Here is a 12371-nt window from a genome sequence, read left to right as displayed (position 1 = left end):
CCCCTGAGCCTCCTTTGCTCCAGCCTGAGCCCCTTTCCAGCTCCCTCAGCCGCTCCTGGGGCTCCAGCCCCTTCCCAGCTCCGTTCCCTGCCCTGAACACACTCCTGCCCATGGGAATAAGAACATAAAAATAACAAAGGGTCTCCTTTAAAAGGCCGTAGCCACTAAGAGAAACTCCCCCATGAAGACCATGTCCTGTACACATCATTATTTTCATTACCATTTCTATCCCCATCATAATCAAAATTTCCATAATCATTAGAGTGGCAGCAGCAATAATTCTGAGGAGCTCAAGAACTGAGATGCATCAAATCTGCATGGGGACTGAAATAACTGAAATTTTCAGAGGCAGCTCAGCAATTTTTTATATTATCAATGCAAGACATCAACCAAGACGTGCTGAAAAGCCAGGAAGGAGTGTCCACTCCTCTTGATGCTTTCCCAGCCTGTGCCTGGATCCACAAGTTCCAATTATTCAGGTGGACATGGGACTTGTACAGGTATTTTATGGGAGAAACGAGTTGTTTCTAGCCCCTTAAGTGTTCTCCAAGAGCCTGTTTGGATTTGTTTTATGATAACAGTGATCTTACGTGAAGCATTTAAAATCCTGAAGCTTAGAAGTCGTTCCTATAAAGGCCAGAGGTGTGGTGTGGAATGCGTAAAGATTTCATATTTTGGGATTTTATAGTAGCCTCAGAAATGTCTCTGTTTTGTCAGGGAGGCTGAATATTCTTGAGCCAGGAGGCAATTAAAATAAGCAATATGGGTGTTTATTCTTATATGTAGACCTTGCCTCCAAAAAAAGAAGTTTCGGAAAGCTTTTTCTTTTTGGTAAAAACGTAAGAATAGATGAAGCAACCTTTTCTCATGGTTGACCCAGATACACTCGGTGTGGTTTATGAGAAGGGGGACTCAAAACACGTTTCAAATACAGCGAAAATTCTTTTCCTGGGACAAAAAATGCTTTCATTTTTCCTGGGTTACATCTTGCTTAAGAGCCCTGAGTGCTGAACAACCCATTAAGAAATGTTGTCTCCAGTCCAGCTCTCTCAGCTCTTTCACACATAATTGCCTAATTGAAATAGGATCATTTATTAGCTTCTTTGCTTGAGGCTTCTGCAGCTCCAGCTCCTGCTCTTGGGCATCCTCCTTTGAATTGTAGCATTTACCTCAGCTAATTATAATGTGGTATCACTTGATAAAGCCAACTGAGATCATAATGGGAAGACACCGAAACATCTGCCAAGGTTGGAAAATTGGGTTTTTCTTTTTACTTCTGCCAAAGACAGGTTACCTGTAATTAGTTCTAATTTATAAATAAGTGCAGGCTGTACTTCTGAAAGGTACAACATCGTGCCTTGCCCCCTTTTTAGAAACAAGCTGGGATTCATACATCTCAATCAACTGTATTCCTTCTCTATGTCAGGAATAATTGCTCTGCCTGAGAATTTAGGGAGGAGAAAGGGAGTTATACAAGCAAAATATTCATGGGATACCTGTCCCATGTGACAAAAAACAATGGCAGAAGTCCCCAAAATGGAAATCAAGGGTGTTCCAAAATTCTCAGTATGGATTAATTTTGTTGCTCTCTGAATCCTGAATATTTTTTATTTGGGCATTACAACTCGTCTTCAAACCCCTTTGAATTTTTTTTTTCTTTAATTATTGTTATTTTTTTAATGCCAGCTGTAATTCTCAAATAATCACAGGGCTCCAGGAGCTGGAGTTTTACAAACCCACAAGCATCTCAGGAGCTGGAAAACTGTTTTCAGATCTGTCTCAATTTACATCGCATGCACAGTGGAATTTCTTGGTGTTCTTTTTATCTGTTTGGGGGGTTTTTTAAGCCTTGTTTGTTCTCAAAGGATCCCCGTGTTCCTGCTCATTTTGTGATCCTTAATCCTGGCCTGGCCAAGGGCAGGCAGAGCTGTGTGGAAGCACCAGGGTGGAATTCCAAAGGGCTGTGCAGGAGGATTGGGATGCACCAGAAAAAAGCTGTCTGTGGAGTTTAGGAGCGGAATAACTTTGCAGCTCAGCTTTGACACCCTGCCTGAGCTAGACTTGATGAAAGCAGCTTTCACTAAGCCCCACTGAATTCTTCCTGACTGCAGTCAGTCCTTCCAATCAGCCTTCCCTGATATAAATTTAGGAAGGAAAGAAAAGCCACCTCATGGCTCCTGATGCCTGACATTCACCTGCTGCCCAAGTGGGTGCTGTGGAGTAGCTCTGCAGCCTCTGAGTGGGGACCACTTCTCATTTTGCAGACACCTCCCTGTTCTCCAAAGCTCTTCCCATTTTCCTGTGGCACCTGATACACTTCCCAGAGCACACCCAAGGTTCTGGCCCCCACCAGGGTTTTCCTGGAGAAGGCCCAGCCTGAAGAGGCCGTGGAGCATGAAGTGCTGACTGCTGCCTCGATCTGTGACATCCCCTGGGCTCTGCTTTTAGAAGGCTGTTGAAGATAAGCTGTGAGCAGGCTGCTTAGGAGGAAAAGGAACAAAAAAAGGATGCAAAGGAAGGTGATGGATGTGCTGAGGAGGACACTGAGCCCCACAGCAATGCAGAAAACTGCTCAGAATGGCTGCTCCCTTGGTGGGATTTTTCTCTTTCTGAACACCTGAAATTTTGCACTAAAAATGGGAGGGAACCTGGTTGCAAAGAGTTTTAATGATCTTATTGTACATGATAGCACTCATGCAGCTCAGATCCCAGCTTTTCCCCTTCACCCATCTTGAACTTTATAAAGACTTTTTTTTATCCCTCGTATTAGAAACTGAACCAGAGAACAAACAAATAGCTACATTAAGGTAGTTTGCTTCTTGAATTTCTTGACTCACTCAGGAAATGGATTTTATGTGTGTATATGTGTGGTTTCTCTTCTCTTTCTTCCTTATTTCTAACAGCCACTTTGTATTTGTGTTTCATCACAGACATTTGGTCATCCTTCAGAAGCCTTTTGGTGAATACTTGCTGGTGCTGCAGTTTGTCCACACAGAAAGAACAGGGTGAGTAATGAGAAAATAAACTTTCCCCAGTGCTGTTCTTTCACGTCTCTGCTTCTGCTGCTGTGGTTTGACCCAAGCTCAGATTTCGCTGCACCCTTGCAGAAGATGGAAAGTGATTCTCAGGAAAGGAGAAGACAATCCTTGGTTGGAAAACTCCTTGGTTTTGCCTTTTTCTGAGATTAATGATTGGTGTCCATCAGGAGCCTGGTTTGAGGGAGAAGTCTTTCTTTAGAACCCAGTTAATGTGGGGTAAATTACAGACCAACTGCTCACTCCTTTTGCCTGACTAACAGGGTCTATTTTAAAAGCAAACCACTGAACTTCAGCTGAGCCATCACCAGCCCAGCCTGTCCAAGCATTTGATAAATCTTTATGTTGGGCAGGCACTTTACATCATTACTTGAGGCTGGCAGCAGGCACTGATGCTCCAGTCACACAGAACTCCACAGGCATCCCTCAGAGCAGTTTTCTCTGGAAATTTCTGCTGTATCAGCTCAAATATTGGTCTAATTGGGAGGATTTGAAGTTTAGGAGCCTGGTTGGTTGTTCGAGGTGTTTCAAATCCTTCCAGCGGGCACTGAAATTTTCATCTGGATGAGTTCTGGAAAACCAGGAACAGGTTCAGCATTTATGAGTTTCATTAGATTGAGCTCAAAAAATGGGTCAAGAGCTCCCAAGAAGACCATTGTGTTCTACAGATGGGTTTAAAAACCAGTGAAGTCCTCGACCAAACATTGCCAGTAGGAGGTGAGCCTTCCCTTGCTGTACAAACAGGTTGAAAAACAAGCCACAAACTCAATATATTTTCAGTCCTATTCAGGCAGAAACCTGAATGCTGATTCACAAATATTCTAGCTTGTCCAGCTGCAAATCCCTGATTTACATTAATTCCTGCAGCTGTTCAGAAATCGCTTTCCACTTCACTGCAACCCTGAATTCCCCCAAAATCAGGAATGCACCTTGATAAAATACCTATTAAATATGGATGTTAACTTCTATATTCTCATTTGCAGCGCTGTGTTACTGATAGTAAAGTGCAAAGCCTTTTTAATTTTTGTTCAGAAGCAGCTGATGTTCGCTGGCTGGGGAGGTCTCTGTGTGTGTCTGTGACCATGGATGGGCTTTTTGGAAGGTTTGGTGCTCTCCAAAGGACACTCTTTACAAGGGATGGAGTGACAGGACAAGGGGGAATGGGTTTACTGTCAGAAGGCACGGTTAGGTAGGATATTGGGAAGAAATTTCTCCCTGTGAGGGAGGTGAGGCCCTGGCACAGGGTGCCCAGAGCAGCTGGGGCTGCCCCTGGATCCCTGGCAGTGCCCAAGGCCAGGCTGGACATTGGGTCTTGGAGCAGCCTGGGACAGTGGAAGGTGTCCCTGCCCATGGCAGGGGGTGGCACTTTGAGGTCCCTTCCAGCCCAGACCATTCCACAATTCTCTGATTCTGTTCTATGATCCTTCCCTCATTCTCTTTTGTCTTCTCCTTCCTCCTTTGGGTCTATTCCCACCACAAACCCCTCAGGACAGAAGTCCCCTCATGCAGATTTTTGCACAGCACTCACCCATGAATTCCCCCTGCTCCTTGTCCCCCTCCAGCTTGTCTCTCCACAACCCGATGCCATGATCACACCAAGACATCCACGCAGGGCCCAAAAATCTCCCAGGATTTGCAGCTCAGCTGTGTCCATCCCTTTGGGGAGGGAAGAGTGGACACCACCCTGCCCCAGGATGGGAGAGGCCACGTTCCAGCACCTGCACATCCAGCGCTGCCGGGAGCACGGCGGGAGTTTCGCTGGGATTAACCCAGCCACTTGTTTATTCCCTGGGTTAATTTCACACGCCAAGCACCAAGCTTGTGTTAATTATATGATTTACTGGGCTGTGTTTCTTTTTTCTCATTGCATCGTAAAAAAAGAAGCCTTGAATGAGAACTCTTGTTCTGGGAAATTTTCGCTTGTTTGCGAATGGCCTGGAAATAGTTAACAGCAAGCACGTCCTCTGGGCCAAAAGGGACTGGAAGGTTCAGATTATTGCCTTATTTATTTTATTTTATTCCTAATTAACATTTTATGAGCTCTGAATATGTTTACAGAAGCACATGCTGGAAAGGGCACATGGACAAACAGAATTAAGAGCCATTGGTTGCTCCATAGACTGCCCAGATTAAAATATCATGGAGCAGCCTTTTACCTTTGCTGTTGGAAGCTGGACAGGCCCATTTACAGCAGGAACAAAAGTTCACCTTCCTGGTTTTACTTTCTAACCCGAGCCCAAGTGTTGGGGAGGGTGGAAGAGCTGATATCTTGGTGGGGAAATAAATCCAGAGGGAGCTTTGGAGCTGGGGCAGTTCTGGGGAAATAAATCCAGAGGGAGCTTTGGAGCTGAGCTTTGTTCCCTCATCCCAGGTCTTTGTGGATTCAGTAAAATAAAAGTTATATTTTAAAAATGTCAGGCATTTTGCACAGCAGCTCCTGAGAGAGGTCTCCTGAGATGAAAGGAAGGAGGAAGATGCTGGAACTCAGATCCCACCCAGATCTGTTCAGTGGAGCAGGGAGAGGCTCCAGCCTGACCCCGCAGAGGAACAGACCTGGGTTTGTCTCTGTGCCCTGAACTCGTCGTGCTCCGGGTTCCAGACTGAAACAATCATTGCCTGGGAATAACCTGGCTTGGTTTTATTTGAGTCCACGGGTAAAGCTAGGAACGTGCTCATGCTTTCACACTCAGGATAAACTCAGGGCCTGGATCAGCCTATTCCAACCTCTCTCATTCCGAGCTGCTGAGGAATTCCCACCTTTCCTCTGAGCCCCTGGCATTGCCCTCCTGCTTCTGCAACAGCTATATTGACTCCTTTTGAACAAATCACCTCTCTCTTTCCCCCAAGGTTTGTCTGCTGCTTCCATTGGCAAATGCAAGAGCTCTGGGTCCAATCAACCAATTGCCCAAGGAGGGTTTTACTGCCATTTTTTTAGCTGCCAAGGGAAAAGCTAAGGCTGTTTATCAGAGAACTGCAAGTACTCAGTGCTCCAAGAAATGTTAATATGATGCCCTTGGGATAAACATTGCTTCACTGATGTGTTTTTAAGCTGTCCATTACTTTCCTTTTGAGAAATAAAAAGAAATGTATTACCGAGAAACAGAACGATTATACAGCATGGTTAAAATCAGAAATAATCTGGTGGTGGGAAAAAAATCCCCACATTTTTCTTCCAAAATACATTTTTAATTGGGAACAGAGCAGTACAGAGATCTAGGTGCAGATAAATTAAGTTTTCCTGCCTTCCTAGGGTGCAACAGAAAGATTTTATTGTTGGCTAACATCTTTTAGTGCTTTAATTATCAGGACAGAAAAGTGCTTCATTACTCCTTGTGCAAAAACAAAACCCTAAGTGAGTTATTCATCCATATAATCTGAATTCCAGCTGGGGAAAGTTGTGAGAGGAGTTTTACTTGCACCTAGAACGATGTTGAAATCCATGAGAGTTCCGGGTTCAAATTGCTTTGGTGTCCCTGAGTAACTCCGGGACCGTTTCTCAGCTTCTTTAGACCTGTAGGTGTTTTCTGTCCCTCCATTCCCTTGTGAATCCCAGTTTTAGGGCCAGACATGGCCCATATTCCCCAAACATGAATACATTACTACTGCTGGGTATTTATTATTTGCATGGCTTTTCCCTCCCTCCCAATTCTCACGGTTTCCTGAGTCAGCACAGGAGGAAGGTGAGAATGCCCTTGTAAGCAACTTGTTGCTTCTCAGCATTATTTTTACTGCTGAGGTGCCTTTGCTGACTCAGAAGAGCCTCATAATTCTGCCTTTTCCACTCAAGCATCATCCTTCCAGTCAGAGCTCCCCTGCAGAAGGAAATTATAGGGGAAAGAGCACCAGCAGGAGATGTAAATACAGGATCCTGATCAGCCACGAGATTCAGCCACAAGATTCAGCCACTCAGTGGCCACTTTGGAGATAAAGGAGAGCTGATTTCCATCTTTATCCAGAGGTTCATCTGCTGCAGCAGCCGCTGCACACACTGAGAGCCCTTTTCCTTTCCATCACCACCAGGATCTCAGCAAAACTATTCAGCTCCTGGCCAGCATTCTGCTATTCCTGCTATCTCATTATGCAGCAAAACCTGCAGGTGATGGTGGATTTCCAGACAAGGAGAGTGGTGGGGGGGAAAAACCCCCCTTGGAACTGGTTTCTGTCAAAGGGAGAATTACAGTGTGGCATAAACAAACAGCCCAACACGTTCTCCTGTTTACACGGGATCACAGAATGTTTGTAAGGCTGAGTCCTGAGGGAGGCACTTGGAGTAATGATGTCCAGACTTCCCCTGCACGAGCTCCAGAACTACAGGAGAAAGGGAGGGAACAACGGGTTTCCTGAGAAAGAAATTGTGCAATAGGAAACTGCTGTTATTCCATTTTGCACCATTTTGTGCAAATGTGCTGCTGTGAGGTTTTATTTGCCTGCCAGGAGACAGCTCAGCAGAGTGCTGGAGGTTTGGGTGCCTCCATAAGGGTGAAGGAGGTGCTGTAGCTGCCTCAAATTAGTTTCTCTTTTTTTCTTCTTCTTCTTCTCTTGGATTCTCAGTTTCACAAAGAATAAGTCCAGCTTTTTATAGAAAAGCAATTTGATAACACCAAGATTCTACCAAGTGGAAGCGAGTCCTGTTTCTGTTGTAAAATTGAAGTCTGGGGTTCTATTCTTGAAGCCATTTCTTGTTTTATTGGTCTGCCTTGCTTTTTTGGAGATATTGGGCTAATTATCCATGAATTCCACAGATCAATCCTATGAGTTTCCATTATCACAAATTCAGAACGCAGACAAGGTGGCTTTGTCCTCTAAGAGATGTAAAGATCCAAGAGCTGCTCCAAACACCTTTTCTCCTGTTCCTGGAATTGGACCAACCAGAGGCTCTGGAAGGCACAGTTTGTCCATGATCAGCTCCTGAGGCAGCCCCAGGAAAATCATCCCCTTTCTTCAGGGATTAAAGAGATTTGCCTGTGGTTTGTAACTGAGCATGAAATCAGGAATTCAGTCTGGAGACAGCCTCTTACTCCTGATTTCATCTCTCACTCTGGGGTTTGATGTGCAGACCCTGACTCCAGAGTTTGAAACTCCAGCAGAAAGTTCAAGGAAACATTTGGAAGAGAAGATTTCTCAGCTAATGGTGCTTATTTGATCAATAAAGGATCATTACCCTTTAATCAAGGATAATGATGCTTAAAAGGAAGAGTATTTGGATAGAGAGTTTTTAAGTGGGAATCCTATTGAATGCTCCCACCTCTGCTTCTTGAGGGAAAAATATCCCACATAACAGACTTGGAAGTTTCCTACCCTTCTCCCGTTTTTTGGGAGAATTTTGGGCTTTGCTATTTATTGACTTGCTTTAGTGCTCTCGGATGGAAACATTGTCAGACTCATCAGCCGGGGACAGATCAAAGACAGCAGCTCAGGCTCCTCCCCGGAGTGAAGATAAGCTGCTGCACTTGACCTCTGCCTGGAATGTGGGATGGGGTCAAAATGCAGAAAAATAATAACACCCCTTCCCTTCCACCTTTGCCTTCCCCAGGAGCCTTTGGAGACTCCTGCACTGAGCAGGGCAGGGACTTGTGTTCCTTTCAGACATTCCTGCAGGTAAAAGGCAGGACAAGCTGGATGACCATTGCTTTTTTCCTCCTCCAAAAAGGCCTCCTTTTTTCGAAATTCAGGAAAATTCAGGAAGAGACAGACACTAAGTACCTTCAATATCCTTTTAAATTGCTGCCTCCCAGACTTTTCCTTCCAACTAACAAAATAAGCATCTTTCCCCACCACAATCCCTCTTTTTTTTTAATTTATTTTTTGAAAGTTTATACTGCCTTTAAAAAGAAAAAAAAAAGTGGTGCTCCAAGCTTGCTTTCCTCCTTGGCACTGAGAGAGAAGTGGCTGCAGGACTGAAGGGAGCTGTCTGTTCCCAGCTCTAACAGCAGTCTCCGCTGTCTGAGCGATTTTAGGAGCTTTTTCAGCCCACTGCTGGTGACCAGTGGCAGCGGGGAGCGCAGCAGGCAGCTCAGCAGCAGCAGAGCCAGAATCCCACCTTCCCTCTCAGCCTCCTGCCCACTCTCTGAACCCCTCCTCCAGCCCTGCCTCTGGCCCTGCCTTGTGGTGTGATTTTGAGCTCCAGGGCTCTGTTGGTCTGCACTAAATCACTCCCAGCATTGCCCAAAAGGAATAATTCGGGCAAGTCATGCTCCAGCTGGTGTCCTGGAGAGAGGCTGTCTACAGACACCTTTGTGGGTTGCCTCTTCTACTTCCTGAGCATGAGAAGCCCTCATTTCAGTCCTGAGCTTATTGCAGCTCCTGGGTGCCTGCCTGACCTAATTTAGAAGGCTGAGAGCTGCACTGATTCATCTCCTCAGGAAATTTGGGCTCTCCAGGCTTGGCCAGCAGTACCTGTTTCCTCGGAATAAGCTCTGTCCAAAACAGAAATGGTCCCTTCCTGGAACTGCTGTTGTTTCTTAATGGCCTCAGAGTTCCTGCAAAAGGGAAAAGTGTTCAGTGTTGGCCACAGTGGTGCAGGAATGACAATAAATGCACAAGACACGGAGCCCTGAAAGGAAAGTCCTAAAACTGTGAGGAGCTGAAAGGTGCCCTACAAAATCTGCACCACTTTAGCACCAGCTCAGCTCACTGCCTTCATTCCCAGGTCCCTCTGATCCCAGTTTTGTCAGGAATAAAGGTAGGCAATGCCATTACAGCTGTAATTTGTTTGCTGACAGATCCCCAAGATACATCCAGGGTAAGAGAAACGAGCAATAAACTGATTTCTTACTGCATTTTGAAACTACTTGAACCCAAAATGCCCAAACACTTTCCACCCTCCCTGACTCTGGGATTTAATGCACACATGAAGAACATTTCCAGACAAAGGGTCTGTGTTATCTCAGCCTATCTGTGCTCCCACCAGGCACTCCTGGTGGAACGCAGCTGTGGTCTGAGACCCCAAATCAGGGCTGCAGATCTACCTGGGAAATCACCTGGGGGAAGAGGAGCTGGTGGCAAGCTCAGTGCTGCTGCCTGGAAGGTTTGTGGGTTTATTTGCTCCACAGACACTTTCTGTGTTCAAGCCCATCTCTCTCAGCAGAACAGAGGCATTGAGGAACACGATGGGAGCAGGAACATCCACAGGTACAAATATTCCTGGTGAGCAGCTGCCAGAAGCTGACTGAAACTCTCCTCATTTGCTGTGTGTGTTTGGCTCCACTCTGGCAAACCCCCACCTGCAGGTTTGTGCTACCTGAGGTGCTCAGAGGGATCGATGGCCACGGGACAACAAATCCACTGGCCAGACTGGAATATCATCAGGGTTAAAAGCAGCAAATATCCTTTTTTGTGTGCCCTGCTGCCCATCCCCTGGCCCAGAGGCCGAGTCATCCCCTCCTGCGGGGCACTGCCAGCTTGGGATGGGCAGGGACGGGAGGATTGCTGATATCCTGGGAGAGGAAGCCTGGCCCTGGCCCTTGGAACAGAGTTGATTTACTTGGATTACCTTTGATCTTTTAATTACCTCGAGTTTTCACTCTCAGAGCCATGGGTCCAGTTTATCTGGCTGTGATTCCCAAGTGTTATTTTCCTGATTCTTGGCACCTCGGAGCTGCAAGTCTGTGCCTCTCCTGTAGGAGAAGGAGAGGTGAACTCTGTGTCTTGGTGCTGCCGGGGCCATTATGGAGGGTTCGAGGTGATTCATTACTTAAAGACTCCTGGGCCCATTCCCCAAACTTGGAAGGAATTCTGGGCACTCTGCCTGCTCTACCCAAATTTGTGGTGGTTTCCCAGAGTGCAAAATTGAGCATGAGGCACATCAGGGTGTGCTCTGAGAGTGAGCACACTCACTCTAAGTGAGTTGGAAGGCAAAGATTGTTTTTTATCTCCTAATTCTTTTGTCAGGTATTTCTTGACAAGGTATCCCAGTGCTGGAAATAAATTGCATTTACTGCAGCCTCACATAGGAGTGGGATTGTTTTATTCATGTGCTGTTTGTGGCCTCAAAGAACCTTTTTGCTTTCACGGATTTGTATAAAAATTCCTCGCTGGAATGGTGTTAGAGATGAACAGGATTTACTGCTGCAGCTCTTGTGGTCAGAACTAATTACCAGCTGCATTCTCTCAGATCTTAACTTTGCCTCTGTATGAAGACATTCGGACAGAATTTTTGTTCATTTCGTTGGCTTGGGGTCCCCATCTTCAAGGTGGAAAATAAAAATTAACCTCCAGCAAAGGAAAAAGCCTTGAAGAAAATAAAATTTGTTTTTCTAGAGAGGCACGCTGCTGAAAAACCAACAGCTTGTGGGACTGTTTGCTTGCACATAAGGAAAGTTTGCTGTTGGCCGTAACAGAGAAGGGCAGGTTTGGAGTAAATAAAATTGGAATTAACTTGGAGCAGAGCATTTGCTTATCTGAGCCATTGAGATGCTGAGTGACTTTGAGGTTTTAGCACATTTCTAGTTTTGATTGTCACTTTGTTCATTTAAAAGCAGGCTGAACAGAAAAAGCTCTCTTTTTTCTTAATTCATAAATGACAGCAGATCCTCAGTTCATTGATGGACATGCCTGGACAAAAACTTCCTGGGATGACCCCTGATGAACTCCAGATTATTTTGTCAGGTATTTATTGTCCATTTGGGTTGGTCTATGGGAGAGGAAAGGAATGCTTTGGTACTCCTGTCACACTCAGCACCATCCCACCAGCTGAACACAAGTGGAAAAGTCAAAACTCCTTGGTGCCAAAGCACCCAGCTTCAAGCAGATATGAGATTTCTGGGATTATTTTTCTGCATTTCAAAGTGACCGTGGCCTTTGTTTAACATCACATCACTTTCATCTTTCTTCACTTCAAAAACAATCCGCTGATCCTTTCAGACTCTACTATTCCATCACCAATTCCCAGCTGCATCTGAAGACTGCATTCCTCACAGCTCCCAGAGACTGGGAACAGGGATGTTCCTGCCTTGGATGTGAGCAGATAGGCTTAGTCTTGACACACATTTCAAGCCACAAGGACTTGTGCTGTGGAAAATTTGCCATTTTCCCTTTATAATCAGTGTTTGCACTTGGGAAGTTCCCTTTAAATCTCATATCCCAAGCAGGACATCCTTGGAATTGTGATAATTGGCAATGGCGGCATCAAAGAGAAAATGCTTTTTTTAATATATATTTTTAGACCCTCAGTTTTAGGATGGAAAGTGGCATTTTGCTAAAGAAAGAGAGTAATGTTGTTCCTTCAGTCAGGCAAAAGCCCTCAGCCTGTACAAAACCTCTGAATCACTTTTAACTCATTTTTTTAGAAGGAGAAAGATCCTCTAATGCAGGAACTTCTCCTACAAATATTAAGGG

At 45.3% G+C, this 12371-nt stretch overlaps 1 long non-coding RNA gene across 2 annotated transcripts in view; it reads right to left on the bottom strand.

Moving 5' to 3' along the window:
* LOC108445174 overlaps window positions 1-5036 on the bottom strand; it is a 23147-nt gene extending 18111 nt beyond the window's left edge. For both annotated transcript variants that reach the window (XR_001859929.1, XR_001859928.1), the window contains exon 1: window positions 4564-5036. This is a non-coding gene — a long non-coding RNA (uncharacterized LOC108445174). The remainder of the gene's footprint in view (window positions 1-4563) is intronic.
* Between the last annotated feature and the right edge of the window lie 7335 nt (window positions 5037-12371).

The sequence above is a fragment of the Corvus brachyrhynchos genome, unplaced genomic scaffold (assembly GCF_000691975.1).
Source record: "Corvus brachyrhynchos isolate BGI_N302 unplaced genomic scaffold, ASM69197v1 scaffold21, whole genome shotgun sequence".
NCBI lineage: Eukaryota > Metazoa > Chordata > Aves > Passeriformes > Corvidae > Corvus > Corvus brachyrhynchos.
Note: the sequence above shows the minus strand (reverse complement) of the source record. Positions and strands in the feature narration are given on the sequence as shown.